Source organism: Martes martes (assembly GCF_963455335.1).
Source record: "Martes martes genome assembly, chromosome: 3".
NCBI classification, from domain to species: Eukaryota; Metazoa; Chordata; class Mammalia; order Carnivora; family Mustelidae; genus Martes; species Martes martes.
Genome location: NC_137890.1, coordinates 146,060,976 through 146,076,902, shown reverse-complemented (window position 1 = coordinate 146,076,902; position 15,927 = coordinate 146,060,976). Strand labels below are relative to the sequence as shown.

General features: G+C 39.7%; 1 protein-coding gene across 2 annotated transcripts in view; it reads left to right on the top strand.

Annotated features, from left to right (window-relative positions):
* FMNL2 (formin like 2) overlaps nt 1–15,927 on the top strand; it is a 313,130-nt gene that overhangs the window by 227,116 nt on the left and 70,087 nt on the right. The gene's annotated exons all lie outside the window — the stretch shown is intronic.

Below are 15,927 nucleotides of genomic sequence, written 5' to 3'. Positions count from 1 at the left end.
TCAGGCATGTTTGGGGAAGAGGGAAGAAACTGTCCTTTCTGGAGCAGAAGATTTGTGATGGGGTAGAGGGTGGTTTAATGGCGAAATTGGGTCATATACATCCAAAGCTGGCAAGGCCTCGAGGGTCACCCCGATTGACCCTTCCCAGTGTGGTGAGGAAACCAACATTCACGTTTCCTCTAAGATGTGAACTTACAAAAGTATTTGTTCCTAAGATAACCCCAGAACAAATTTCACTATTTTTCCTGAGATCATTATCTTATAGGAATGACATTTCCTGAATAGTCATCATTCTGTTGACCACCTCTATCTTTAGTGAATTTACATAAAGAGATGAAGAGTTCAAATTTAGATCCTTGTTGATAAACATTTTTTCCCTCATGGGACTAATTTTTTTAAGTATTTAAAAATAAGCGCAGAGATGTAGATAACATTGATATAATTTTTACTGGGGAGGAAAACATTGAGTGTCTGTTCTGTGCCAGGCATGGTTCTAAGGACCTTTGGTGATTTACCACTCACAGTGTTCAATGAGACAGTGGTGACTGTTACCCGGGCGAAGAAACTGCAGTCTGTAGTGGCTAAGCAACTTGGCTGGGACCAAACAAGCTAGTGTAAGAGGTAGGACTGACTCCAACTTCCAAACCATGTTGTCCTGCCTGTTTATGCACAGGGTGATTTTTTCCTCCTTCATAGATAGCCTTTTTTAATCAGGGAGTCCACATGTCTTTATGGGAGTCGTGCCCTGCGGGAGGGGCTTTGCCAATCCTTCTCAGAAGATGGGCCTTTTTCCATGTCGCACAGAGATGCCAGAGGATCTAGCGGAGACCTTGAGTGACGTGCTAATCAGTATGGCTGATCAATTGAGGTATTACAGAACAAGTTAACGCAGAAACATGAAAAAGTGTTTCCTAAACAAAGGACAAGAGTAAGGCAAAAAGTTCTGTACCGATAAAATTTCAGGGTCACCTATTTGCAGTTGGGAAGGCATTGAAAGGGAAACTTATTAAGTGAAAAAAGTGACTTTTTTTTAACCACAGTGGGGATTATGAGTGGACTTTTCTCAGATTTTGGCTTTTATGATGTGTTAGAACTGACCTAAAATACATGTAGTCTATACTTGTGAATCAGGGAGAGGCCACGTAATAAAGAACCTTGAATTTTGGAGTTTGGTTTTTATCTCGTAGGCAATGGAATGGGAAATCACATGAGGTGGTTGATCTTTTCAGGTGTGTAGGGTCTGGGGAATGTTCTGGATGTTGATTGGAGGAAAAGATTGCTGTTGCCCAAATCTATGCAGATGGTTACCTGAAAAGCAGAGCAAAGGGCCAAGTATGATTTTCTGGTGACTTGGTGGCCTTAGGGGTAAAGAGAAAATTTTGCGTGTGATTGATTAGAAGAGAAATAGAATCATTAGTAGAAATAGCAGAATTGGAATCTGGAAGGGATCTCGGATGTGATTAGTTGGATGTGGTTTGTCGATGAGGCTCTGTGCTAAGACCTTACTCTCCGAGGAGTTACCTAGTTCCTACAGACCGGTTTCTGTGCACATGCCTGTGGCCCATAGAGTTGATTAGGCTCTAGTGCAGCAAATACTTTTGTTCACAGCAGTTGTCCTAATTTTACTTAGATATATGGGAACACCAACTCTGTACCAGTTGGCTTATAAAGTCAGAGGTATTCTAGAAGAGTGGAGCTCTTGGAAGCTCTTCCAAGTTCTTCTATTTCAACAGTAGCATTTTACCTTCGATTTTAATTGTTGGGGGAAGAAAATCATATGACCTCTTAACTTGAAACCACTGTGGTATTAGATAAAAAAACATCTCTGAATTGTATAGTTGGAAGCTAGAGCACTTTTTAATTTGATTCGCAACAAGGAGAACTCATTTTTGTTCATTTTCCAGTTTATATGAATTGGGGATATAATTTCTAAAATGATCACTGTCCTCTATTCTCTTCCCTTTTCTGCCCCCAAGTTAGACAAAATCAATTCAGATCTTTTATAGTCCTCAGAATTGAGAGTTGTAATCTGTATTTTGTTTTACTTGTATTCCTTCTTCTTAACTCCATGTATTTGAACTTTCCATGTGGAAAGATACTGAAAAATCTAATCTATTTCTATAAGGTCCAACTTATAGGGTGGAAGACTATGGAGAAAAATATATTAAAAATTTTTTTCTCAAAAAAAAATTTTTTTTTCTCAAAGCTTGAGTTCTTTCTGGCCATCAGATAAGATGGCAGATACTGACTGAAATTTTCATTAACACTGAATTTAGAAAGCGAGAAACAGAAAGTAAAGAATAAAGGTAAAAAAAGGAAAAGGGTAAGAGTAAAGGAGTGGGAGAAAAAAGAATGAGGAGACAGTCATTTATAGGTAACACCTGAATATTACTTTTGAGGGAAGAGAGATGTTGAAGAAACTCCTTAACATGACTTTTGTCCTGAAGATCTGAGGTTCCAGAAAATGAAGTAATTACCTATAAAATAAAGACTTTCGAAATTTACAGACTCTGTAAAAACAATCTGCAACTATAGACTTTCAGTTTTACTTTTCCACACATTCTGTAAGCAAAAACAACTGAAGATATTGTCGGGTTGTTGTGTTTCAGATTTTTGTATTTCTTTGTTTACTTGAAGTTGTAAAAAGAGAAAACTATACTTGGGTTAAGAATGTACCTTTCAGCTTCTCAGCTGTGAGCCTATTTTGATGGCCATGCTAGTGAAAATGGCGACAGCTTTAGTTTTAGCTTGTAGTGCACCATACAGGCATCTTAGTCAAGCATTTCCGACTCCTAGAAACACGGATTTCACTTGTTCCCCCTCTTCATTGGGTCTTTTCTCCAATGGAAGACCAGATGAGAGAGGCTATGATATGGAAGTCATCTGGCCAATGCATAGTTGGGGGCCTGTCTCACGGCTACTCTGGTTGGTAAGGATGATAGGCTCTGGGACCTGCCTCCCATGTTACGAGATTAAATTAATTCCTGTAAAGAACTTGGCTCAGTAGTGAGTAGTCAGTCAATGTTAACCTCATCATAGGATTGAGAGAAAACTTGAGGTTGTCTCCGTAACTTCCTACAGCTGTGGTCCAGTACCTTCATCATCAGCTAGACTTATCACATACAGAAAGATCCATAAACCATTTGGAGAAGATCTGTGGCTGATAAAGGACACATCTTCATTAAACCTTTCGGGAGGCATTCAAGGGTTATTAGCCCCCTTTTCCAGATGAGGAAGCCAAGGCTCAGAGAAGTTATCCATACCTAGTGATAGAGCCAGGATTTAGAATCAGTCTTCTGACTTCTATGTCTAGTGTTTATATGATTTGTTTGCAAGAGCACGTACTTGTGCTCTTGTGCCCGGTCATATGCAAGTGTCCTGAGTCTAACCAAAACCAAAGTATGGAGCTTGAGAGGCTAGAGTGAATGGTAAAACCTAGGGGAGATTCATGGTGTGGTTTGGCTGTGGAAGAGCGGTGAGTAAGACCTAGAGGAGGGGCTTTGGAAGGGGGGAGGAGGGAGAGTGTTCTGAGCAGTGGCTTGGTGCTAAGAGCACATGTTTGTTTAGGAAACAATGAATAGATAGATGAGTCTGGCTGGAAGCAGTGTAGAGCCAGTTTATGTAATATTTTGAAGGCCAGGCTAAGGAATTGGCATTTTAACTCATTGGCGATGATCTATTGAAGGTTTGTGAAAAAGAGGGGGTAATTTGGGATAAACATAGAAATACTTCTATTTAAAGGTCACCTGAGATAGACGGTTTCCTTGAACACTCACCACATAGGGATATATACAGATTAATTAGCAAAGCAATTGCAAATGCCTTTGCCGAAGGGAATATAATGAAAAATCAGAAAATTCAGACGAGTACTGGCTCTCCATTCATATGAGTTGGCAGCCTGTTTGTTCACTTATTCCATTCAGAATGTATATATGGAAATATTTTGATTCACAGGTTCTGTTCTAGTTGTTAGCTCGTCCTGTGATGGGAAATGTAGACAAGTGGAAAATTTCAATAACTAATAAAAAAAGATTCATTGGGAGGTTCGTGTGTCTCTCTGTCTCTGTCTCCATCTGCCCTCCCCATCCTCTTTTTCCCTTTTTCTCTTTACCTCCACTTTGAACTGTCTGGACTCAACTCTTTGAGCTCTGTTTCTTTTGGCTGTGGAGATCGTCAGAAAGTGCTTCATTTTCTTCAGCATTGTATATTTTATGAGTTTAATTGATAGAAGAAATATGCCCAAGTGATGTCATGTCTGAAAGGTAACAGAGGAAACCTAAAACCACAAGTCTTGGTGAAATTATATTAAGCCCAGACCTTGGAACCATAAAAGACTAGTAAAATTATGCCAAATTATGTGAATACCCAATTGGCTTTGCATCCCAATTGAGTTGAACCCTTACCACAAGCTTCCAAGGAAGTTCTAACTACTATTCTTTATTTATAGGTAGATATTAGTTTGATATCTGAATAGTTAGACTGTTTGAAAATACTTTCGGTAAGAGAAAAAAAATACACCATTCATTTTTCCTGTTGCCATAAGGACTTCGATATTACAGACTTCACACATATTGGCAAGAAAGGTCTACAGACTTTTGAAAAACATTTTTTGTCAGACTTTGGGGAAGTCTGGTTTAGTTCAGTTCAGGAAATACTCATTTAAGGTTTTGTAGTAATATTATTGTCTGGAGAGTACAGGGTCACAGGGAGAGGCAGACATGTACACAACCCACCACAAGAGGATATCCATGTTTAGAAAGAAGTGTATATTGTTAAAACAATAGATTGCTAATCAGACTTACTTCAAGGTATCACTGGGTGAGCAACAGCTTCCATTTTGGTGTTTACCAAGTGCTCGCTGCTTCGCAGGTGCCGAGCTCTGAACCATATCCATTGCAGATCACGTCTAGTTTTTGTTCAGAAGTAGTGTTGTTTTTCCTTTACTTCCAGAATTATCATGGACATGCTTCGTATCCTTCATTCTTAGGTTTATCACCTATTCTTTTTAATATACCCCTCTTATGTTTTTTATTTTTACTTTTTTTAAGATTTTATTTATTTGACAGACAGAGATCACAAGTAGGCAGAGAGGCAGGCAGAGAGAGAGGGGGAAGCAGGCTCCCCGCTGAGCAGAGAGCCCGATGCGGGGCTTGATCCCAGGACCCTGAGATCATGACCTGAGCTGAAGGCAGAGGCTTTAACCCACTGAGCCACCCAGGCGCCCCATGTTTTTTATTTTTAAAAAACATTTATTTTAGAAATAGGCGAGGGGGGGAAAGGGAGAGGGAGAAGGAGTCTTAAGCAGATCCCATGTTGAGTGTGGAGCCTGGCACAGAGAGAACTCAATCTCAGGACCCTGAGATCATGACCTGAGCCAAAACCAAGAGTTGGATGCTTAATTGACTGAGTCATCCAGGCATCCCATCTCCTTTTATTTTTTTAATTGTGGTAAGAACACTTAACATGAGATCTTACACTCTTAAATGATTTTTAAGCCTACAATACAGTATTGGTAACTATAGGCACAGTGCTGTATAGCAGATCTCTACAACTTATTCATCTTGTATAACTGAAATTCATACCCATTGATTAACAATTCCCAGTGTCCCCCTCCACTCAGCCCCTGGTAAACAACATTCTATTATTCTCTGCTTCTAAGAGTTACACTGTTGTGGTTACCTTTAAATAGGCTCGTACAGCATTTGTCCATCTGGCCTGGCTTATTTCACTTAGCAGGATGTCCTCAAGGTTCATCCATATTGGTACACATTACAGGATTTCCTTTTTTAAATTTATTTATTTTTATTTTATTTATTTTTTAAAGATTTTATTTATTGACAGACACAGCAAGAGAGGGAACACAAGCAGGGGGAGTGGAAGAGGTAGATGCAGGCTTCCCACCTATCAGGCAGCCCTATGTGGGGTAGAGCCCAGAACCCTGGGATCAGGACCTGAGCCGAAGGCAGACACTGAACGACTGAGCCATCCAGGCGCCCCTCTTTTTTTTTAAAGACTAAATGATATTCCATTGGATATATGTATGTTTCCTTTTTACTTTTTATTTTGATAATCACTTATTTTTTTAAAAGATTTTATTTATTTATTTGTCGAGAGAGTGTGTGAGCACAAGCTGGGGGAATGGCAGAGGGAGAAGCAGGCTCATCACTGAGCAGGGAGTCTGATTCAAGACTCGATCCCAGGACCCTGGGATCACGACCTGAGCTGAAGGCAGACACTTAACTGACTGAGCCACCTAGGCATCCTGATATTGTTTAAAATTTTAAAAAATTATAATAAGAGTACAGTGATCCCCCTTATGCTCTTAATACAGATTCAGAAATTCACATTTTGTTTATTTACTCTACTGTTTACACATTTGCTTTGTCAACGTACACCCTTTCTAACCGTTTGAAAGCAGGTTACAGAATTGTGCCCTTTACACCTAATTTTAGTGTAGATTTCCTAAGACAAGGACACACTCTTACATTACCATGGTACAATTGTCAAAATAAGAATGTTTTAAGATTGACACTGTTTCTTAGTCCAGTCTGAGAGTTTCATCTGTTATTCCATTGTCTTCCATTCATGTTTTTTTTTCCCCCCAAACTCTGTCCAGGATACAATGCAAGGATCATTTATCATGTTTAGTGGTTGTGTCTGTGTAATGTCCTTTAACTTAGAACAGTTCCTCATCCTTTCTTTGTCTTCCATGACTTAATATTGTGTGTGTGTGTGTGTATGTGTGTGAATATATAATGTTTTATTTTTTATTGAGCTATAATTGTATAATGTATAAGTTTTAGATGTACAACTTGATTTGAAAAATTTGTATATTGCCATATGATTACCACAGTAGCATTAGCTAACACCTCTGTCCTGTCACATCATTACTACTTCTTTTCTTAACCATTTTTTTAATCCATTCATCTGTTGATGGATGTTTAGGCTGTTACATCTTGGCTGTTAGAAATATGGCTGCAGTGAATACAGGTGTGCAGATACCTCTTTGAGATTTTTATTTCAATACTTTTGGATAAATACCCAGAAGTGAGGTTGCTCATTCATATGGTAGAACTATTTTTATTTTTTTGAGGAACTTCATACTTTTTCCCATAGTGTCTATATAATTTATATTCCTCCCCAACAGTGATTAAGGGTTTCAGTTTCTCCACATCATTGCCAACACTTGTTATTTTGTGTTTTGTTTTGTTTTGTTTTCTTTTTGATAATAGCCATCCTGACAGTGGTGAGGTGATATGTCACATTGTGGTTTTGACTTGCATTTCCCTGGTGATTAGCCATATTGAGCATCTTTATAGATATCGTCAGTACTTGTATGTCTTCTTCAGAGAAATGTCAATTCAGGCCCTTTGCCTATTCTTTAATTGGGTTATTTGGCTTTTTTGTTTTGTTTTGTTTTGCTGTTAAGTAGTGGAGATACTGTTGTTGTTTTTGTATTAATCCTTTTGTGTCTTTTATCCTTTTTTTTTATTATGTTAGTCACCATACAGTACGTCATTAGTTTTTGATGTAGTGTTCCATGATTCATTGTTTACGTATAACACCCTGCACTCCATGCAATATATGCCCTCCTTAATACCCATCACTGGGCCAACCCATCTCTCCCCTACCCCCCAAAAAACCCTCAGTTTGTTTCTCAGAGTCCACAGTCTCATGGTTTGTCTTCCCCTCCAATTTCCCCCTCTTCATTTTTCCCTTTCTTCTCCTAATGTCCTCTGTGCCATTCCTTATGTTCCACAAGTAAGTGAAACCATATGATAATTGACTTTCTCTGCTTGATTTATTTCACTTAACATAATCTCCTCCAGCCCCATCCATGTTGTTGCAAAAGTTGGGTATTCATCCTTTCTGATGGCTGAGTAATATTCCATTGTATGTATGGACCACATCTTCTTTATCCATTCATCTGTTAAAAGGCATCTCAGCTCTTTCCACAGTTTGGCTTTTATGGACATTGCTGCTATGAACATTGGGATACATATGGCCCTTCTTTTCACGACATCTGTATCTTTGGGGTAAATACCCAGTAATGCAATTGCCAGGTCATAGGGTAGCTCTATTTTTAATTTTTTAAGGAACCTCCACTCTGTTTTCCAGAGTGGCTGGACCAGCTTGCATTCCCACCAATGGTTTAAGAGGGTTCCCCTTTCTCCACATCCTCTCCAACATTTGTCATTGCTTGCCTTGTTAATTTGTGCCTTTCTAATGGTGTAAGGTGGTATCTCAATGTGGTTTTGATTTGAATTTCCCTGATGGCTAATGATGATGAACATTTTTTCATGTGTCTGTTAGCCATTTGTATGTCTTCATTGGAGAAGTGTCTGTTCATGTCTTTTGCCCGTTTTTTGACTTGATTATCTGTTTTTTGGGTGCTGAGGTTGAGAAGTTCTTTGTAGATCTTGGATATCAGTCCTTTATAGTGGAGTTCCTTATGTGTTTTGGGTAATAATGGTTTGCAAATATTTTCTCCTATTTTATAGATTACCTTTTTACTCTGTTTCATGTCTGTGCAGAAGCTTTTTAGTTTGATGTAATCCACCTTGTCTGTTAGATTCCTAACCATGAGGAACTAGTTCAAAATTACTATAGCTTCCTTTTTAAACCCTCTTACAATGAGTAGTGGTTAAAGGACAGCACAACATGACTCTAGCCAGAACCCTAACAAGCATTACATGTACTTCAGGCTACCAACATGTGCCTGGCAAGAAAAATTCCTCTGTATCTAATCTGTAATTAGGAAGATTCCAAGACAGCTGCTTCCCTGTGGTTTTGTTTTTTTTGTTTTTTGTTTGTTTGTTTGTTTGTTTTTGTTTGTTTGTTTTGCTGACCTTGCCATTCCCTTTTTTCTGGAGGCAAAGATTCAGGTCTGACTTGCCTTGTCATTTCTTAGTAGAATAAGTCGATGGGCTGGAGATCACTCATCAGTGATTCCAAAGGGCATTTATTTATTTATTTATTTATTTATTTTTAAAGATTTTATTTATTTATTTGACAGATCACAAGTAGGCAGAGAGGCAGGCAGAGAGAGAGGAGGAAGCAGGCTCCCCGCTAAGCAGAGAGCCCGATGCGGGGCTCGATCCCAGGACCCTGGGATCAGGACCTGAGCTGAAGGCAGAGGCCTAACCCACTGAGCCCCAAAGGGCTTTTAAAACACACACCTTCTTGGGCAACTAGGTGGCTCAGTCAGTTAAGCCACTGCCTTCAGCTCAGATCCTGATCCCAGGGTCCTGGGATCGAGTTATACATCTGGCTCCCTGCTCAGCCGGGAGCTTGCTTCTCCCCTTCTTCCCCGTTCTTGCTCTCTGTTACTCTCTCTCTCTCAAATAAATAGATAAATAAAATCTTAACAAAACAAACCTTCTTTCCCTGTGGCACCTGCTGCCAGTGCTGTGTGGGTTGAGCCTCTCACCACCTGCTTCTCGGCAAATTCATTGCTGTGCATGAAGCAGGTGGCTCAGATGGCAGGTGTTACCATGGTACTAAACAGGACATGTTTGTATAGGTTTCTTAAAAGATATCTGTAGAAATTGCTTAGTTTTGTCTGCCTATTACACTAGCTTTCACTTATTACTTCGTGTGAGTATAACTACTGGTACAGTCTTAGAGTCATTTCTATTTGGTTTTGAACTCAAGTCAGTTTTATAATCTCTCTTTTTTCATGTTCACAGAATTTTGTGAATTCTGATTGGCAGCTCCTCCAGGAGAGTGTCTCATCTTTGAATGCTAGAGTAACATTTTAGTTTTAATTCACTGCTTGACAGGAGAGCAAACAGTTCTCCAAGTTGATGAATAGAGTCCGGGAAATTTGGTGGTGTTCATTTCCCTACAAGATTTGGGTCAAAATGACCTCACAAAAGAGGATTTCCTTAAAATTCTTGAGCCCTCCAAAAAGTTCCTAAATATGCATCTCCCATTTTTTTTTCCCCTCCAGATGGCAGGTTTTCCAAAAATTGGACTCAGGGCTGTTATCTGATTCTGAGAAACCATGTTTCGTGTCCAGACATCCAGAGCCCCAAAGCTCTGTTTGCCTGAGGGGGGGAGGAAAGGCTCTCAGATAGCCAGCATTTAGGTCTTTTCTCCAGTGGTCCCAGCATTAGTTCACAATCCCTCCACTGAATAGTTTATTCCCTTGGTTTTCCTCTCTGGAATCTGAGGGAGTTCTTTCCAAACCCCATATCTCCAGGAAGCTGCCCCGAGTCACCGGAGAGACCTAATTGTTTGGGGACCTCATAAGACCTGCTCCCATTAACTTAAAGGAACAGTGACACATAGCATGACTTCATTGAGCAGAAAATGATCTCTAAGTGCCTGATAGAGGGAGATCAGTGAAAATGAGGGAGTAAGGACTCTTTGAATGCTGTCATCCATAAAAACAACGAGGAAACAGGCAGAATATGCCAGAATCAACTTTTTCAGAATTCTAGAAATTAGCTAGCCTTGCAGCAATCTGGGGAGCATTTATTTAGGAAAAACAAGTGAATCTTGGTAAGGACAGCTGGCTTTGTGGCATGTCAATTGCCCTGTTCTTCTCCCTCCTCCCTCTCTAGTTCCGCAGTAGTCTTGAAAACCAGGAGCTCCGTGATCACTGTGAAAGCCATCAGCCTGGCAGCCAGCAGAGAGGCAGAATGGAAATGAAGTTCTTTCCAAGCTTCTTTTCCGCCTCCTCCTAGATTAAGCTAAGAGGTACTGTGAGGGCTGAGAACTAGTGAAGAAGCCAGTTTGAAGCCTCTGTTAAGTGCACATACACCATTAGCTGTTGACAGAATCTGGGATCGCTCAAAACCCATTAGATGGGACAGGAGTGTGGCTCGTCTACCTCGGTCATCCGTAGACCAGGAGAAAGGAGGGCTGCCTCTTCCCGGGGCCTCTTAAATAGACCACAGTGAGCCAGAGCAACAGTCTTCAATCTGGCTCTGCTCATATAGTCTCTGTTTTATGTGAAGTTTCATAATAACTTCAGGAAGGAAATGTTGTAGCAATGGGTTTCACGGTCTGATTCTGTCATGGTACAGGTGCCAAGTTTATTAGATTACCAGGGAAGCACCCATACCTCCTGCTGAGTCACGCACTTAATCCCTTGTAAAGCTCAGGTCTTTGTGGAAAGTCTTTTCAAACAGCTAAACTGGGATGATCAGTGCTTGTGAAAGGCGGACACGGTGTAGCCTTAAGGCTATGGCATGGAACCGGATGCAGGCTGCTTTCTACACCCTTTCTTTCAGCTACAGTTTATTGAACCTTATTTACGTGTGTCAACGTGATTGTGCAACAGCGCCTGTGCACTGGGTTGCAATGACTGGCTTTGAGTTGTTTGAGTTTTTAATTGGTCACCAATTATTGCTGTGATTTTCCAGCTCAACCTTAAGGGAATCCGTGTAACTCATACATTTGGTGGAGTTTTGTGGCACTGATCACTTACCTTCATACTTTGTCTATGGAACCTGTTAATCACTGTTCAGCTTCCTTCTTGAGGTCCAGGTGGACATTTGCAGCACCAGGAACTAAGGCTGTTTTTTTTTTTTCAAAGTCCAGTTTTTCTGATAATGCTTGGTTGTTTTGTTCCATGTGTTGCGGAATTTCACCTCATGGCGGAAATGCTACACCTTGCTTTATGAGGGTAGAGCAGGGCCAGCTTTCCACCTAAGAGGCCTTTTGGGAAACATTGTACAGGACGATTGAAGTGGAAAAGGCATTATGATCACACCCTTAGTTAGCCCTCCATCTTTAGGGGAATCTAAACCTAGATCGTCCACAAACGTTTATTTATTTATTTAAAGATTTTATTTGTTTATTTGACACAGGGAGAGATCACAAGTAGGCAGAGAGACAGGCAGAGAGAGAGGGGGAAGCGGGCTCCCTACTAAGCAGAGAGCCCGATGCGGGACTCGATACCAGGACTCTGAGATCATGACCTGAGCCGAAGGCAGAGACTTAACCCACAGAGCCACCCAGGCGCCCCCACAAGCATTTATTTTTATGCAGCTTTTTTCCCCTTTATTTGAAAAGTAACACACATCCACTGTAGAAGACTAAAAATACAGAAAAAATTATGTATCCAGGGATCACAGGAGATGGGTATATTTTGACTCTGCATTGGTAATAGTTCATGTTCAATTATCTTCATTGTTATGTTGCCTTTATGAGACTCACCCCACAATTTGTTTATCCCTTTTAGTTTGACTTCTTGAATCAGAGCCCTATTTAAAAATGACTTTTTTATGCCTAAAGACCATTTCCAGGAATAGGTCTGTATTAACTAAGTCAAATCTGGCTTGGTTGAGGAAATGTTCACTCTGGGGATTTTAAGTTTGATACTTTGCAGAAAAAAATGTCCTCCTTTAAGATGTGACTGTCATCATTACCATGTCATGCTGCACAGGTGTGTGTCCTGCTGAGTTTATTTTGTACGTGATCATGTACGTGGAGCAGAAGACTGGGCTGGGGTTGAGTGTGGGCAGAGCACATTTCATACAGGGGCTATTGATATATTTATCTTTTGCTTCCTAAACTAAGCGGTGAGCCCTCAAAGGCAGAAGCAATGTCTTTCGTTGTCTTTCGTTTTTCCTTAACACTTAGTAGGGTTTAGCATAAACAGGAGATGCTTAGTAAAGCCAACTTTGGAGCTTACACACGAGTTTTAGTTTGATCTCCTAGGGCTGGTGGAGAACATCCGAGGCAAGTACTTTTATTCTTAAGTTTTTATTTAAATTCCAGTTAACACCATGTAGTATTAATTTCAGGTGCGCGATACAGCAATTCAACCCTTCCATACATCACCCAGGGCTCATCACAACACAAGTGGCCCCCTTACTCGAGGCCAGAGCTCTTAGATTGCTCACCTTGTCCAGGTGTCCTTGTTGGGGTTAAAGTGCATCCAGGAAATTGTTAGTCTTAACTCTGTTGGTATTTTAGGGTCAATTTAAGGGGATCTATTCAAACCAGCTACACATGGACACGTATTTTAGGTACTCCAATACAGGAGAGCTGAATTTAAAACTATCGAGAAAGAAAAAAAAAAAGGTGATAAGTTACTATGTTGATAATTAAAGCAAATAAACCAAATATCTAGTTAAACAGATTGTCAAATTCCACAATATTTGCTTGTTGAAGAGTAGATGAAAGTACATGCTAACCCATGGCACCGTCCCTAAAATCAAGCCGAAGAGAGTTAATGTGATCCTAAGTTATCAGCAAATACTTGTATTTGCCGAGGTAAAGAGTTGTGACCTCTATCCGGGTATATTTACTTAGTGAGAGAAAATTCTTTTAGAATAAAAATTCCAAAATATGGAACAAAATTTCCCATTAAAGTAAAAAAAAAAAAACACAAATAACTTTACTTTTCTGATAAGTGACGCAGGACGAAGATATAAAAAGAATTCTGCTTACCTGGGTGGCTTAGTCGGTCAATCGGTTAAGCATCTGACTCTCGTTTTCAGATTAGGTCATGATCTCAAGGTGGTGAGATCGAGCCCTGAGTGGGGTTCTGCACTCAGTGGGGAGTCTGCTTGTCCCACACCCTCTGTCTCTGCCCCTTCCTCACCACCTCTCACTCACTCAAAATGAATAATATCTTTAAAAAAAACCCCAAAACAAAAACCCACCAAACTGCTTACCAAGTAAGTGCATTGATCACTGTGTTCTGAAAAAGATACCCAGATGCTGCTGTTCTTAGCACACTGAGTCTTAACCCCGCCTGGTGCAATAATGGCTGGGAGTGGGGAAATGACACCTGTGTAGACCCAGTGCTGTCAGAATGACGGATATGAATATTTGACAAAGAACTTGCCGTCACAGATGGTTTTAGGCAGTAGCTTTCTCATTTGATAACCTGACAGATTGTCCATGAGTCGCAACTTGAAAAAGAGACTGCCCTGAATCCTAGGACACTTGGATCTTGTCTCTTACTTTTTACCTGCTATGTGGCTGTAATTTCTTTGGGCGTCCATTTGCTGTCCATGTCAGGAAAGATGGGTGTAAATGATACCACGCATCTCCTCTGGCTTTCAATGCTCATTTTTTGTTATTGGTTGTAGTCGTGTTTTATATCTTAATGCTATGATTTTAAAATACAACAAGTTCGGGTGCCTGGGTGGCTCGGTTAGTTGAGCGACTGCCTTTGGCTCAGGTCATGATCCCAGACTTGCAGGATGGAATCCTGCATCGGGCTCCCAGCTCCCTGGGGAGTCTGCTTCTCCCTCTGACCTTCTCCTCTCGTGCTCTCTCTCACTCCTTCTCTCTCAAGTAAATAAATAAAATCTTAAAAAAATTTTTTTAAATACAACAAGTTCAAATGCTGCCTTTAATTATCCATTTTTGTATAAATGGAAAATGGGAGGAAAAACAAAATTTAGATTAAATGCCATACACTTAGGAAAAAAGCTTATCTCTATTTTATAAGCATAGAAGATCAATAAATAAAATATATATTGTTTTAGATATATATTTTAAGCTCCTTAAATACTGATAAGTATTCATGTGCTGTTTTATATTATATACATTTTAAATGTTGATCCAAAATGTGTATTTGAGATTACCCACCTGCTACAGTAAGTAGAAACCTTTTGTGTTACTAAGTTATTAGAATGTTACAATTAGTCCATTTTTGCTAGTTTCTACAAATAATGCAAGCAATGACAGAAATATTTCTGCTTCTTAGAGTCTTATTTATAATGCTGAAGCTGGAGTACAGGATTAATACGTGAAAGAAAGGAACCTGCTATGTTACTTTACATCTCTTGGGAAACACCATTAATGTGTATGTTTGGTCTGCTTGGCAGAATCATTCAGATGTATGTGGAAGTGATGCAGAAACCTGCGACTGTGTAGAACTGACCTATCCCTCTTCCTTCCAGAGTCCCTTGCTTTGGTCAAATCTTCTGCAGTCATTGCTGCACGGAAATGTAACTTAGCAATTAGGACAGTTGAGTCCTTTGAAAATCACCTTTTTTCTTTTTTGAACTTAATCATAGATAACTTTTGGTCTGGTAGCCACTGCTTTCAAGTAAAAATGCTCCCCCCCACCCCCATCAGCTATTATATACTTAACAAGTGATGGCATTAAAGAAATGCGAAACAGGTTAGAATAAATGAAGAAAGAGGCGGGGAAAGAATTTCTGATATACACTGAGAAGACCACAAACATTTGGGTCAGGCTGGCTGTGTGATTGTGGTTTGAAGAGGCACCAACCTCTGAGAGACCTCCATGAGGTATGTTAGCGGACATGCTCAGGCTGGGGCTGTGGAGAAGTGACTTGTTTCAGAGTTGTATTTTAGATGTTGAAATTCTGCTTACTACCACTGAAATTCTGAACTCATTTCCTTAACTTTGTCTTTGCATTCAGAGCTGAATTAGGCCAAATTCCATTGCTGCAGTTTTATTTCCAAGTGTGAATAAAGCAGGAAGTCCTTTAATAAAGCATTCTTCTTCTTCTTTCTTCTCCTTCTACTCTTTTTTGTTTGTTTTAATAAACGATTTTTATTCTAGAAGTAAGGTTTTGTAATTTTAGGAAAATAGAAATTACATGTGAACAAAAAGAAAAAACTATGATCACATCACCTGAGATTACTGTTTAATTTATTGAATTTCTATCCTATTTTCTTATAGCTATTTTCCCTTAATATTTGTGTCTCTGCATATTCATGTAAAACGGACATCATGATGTACTTCATTTGGTAGAAAAAGCATTCTCCTTGAGACTAGCATAAGCAAACTGAGTTTTACAGATTCAGGTATACAGAGGCAAGTGACACATTGAAGTACTTTTCACAAATGTATTTGGCTCATTCATAGGCTTACGTGAAAAAATCATCTTCTGTTTGATAGTTTTTGAATAGGAAATGAATGAAAAGCCTGCTCAGCAGAACAGTTTCAGATAAACCTCTGAATTCAGTTTTCAGCTCTTTGCC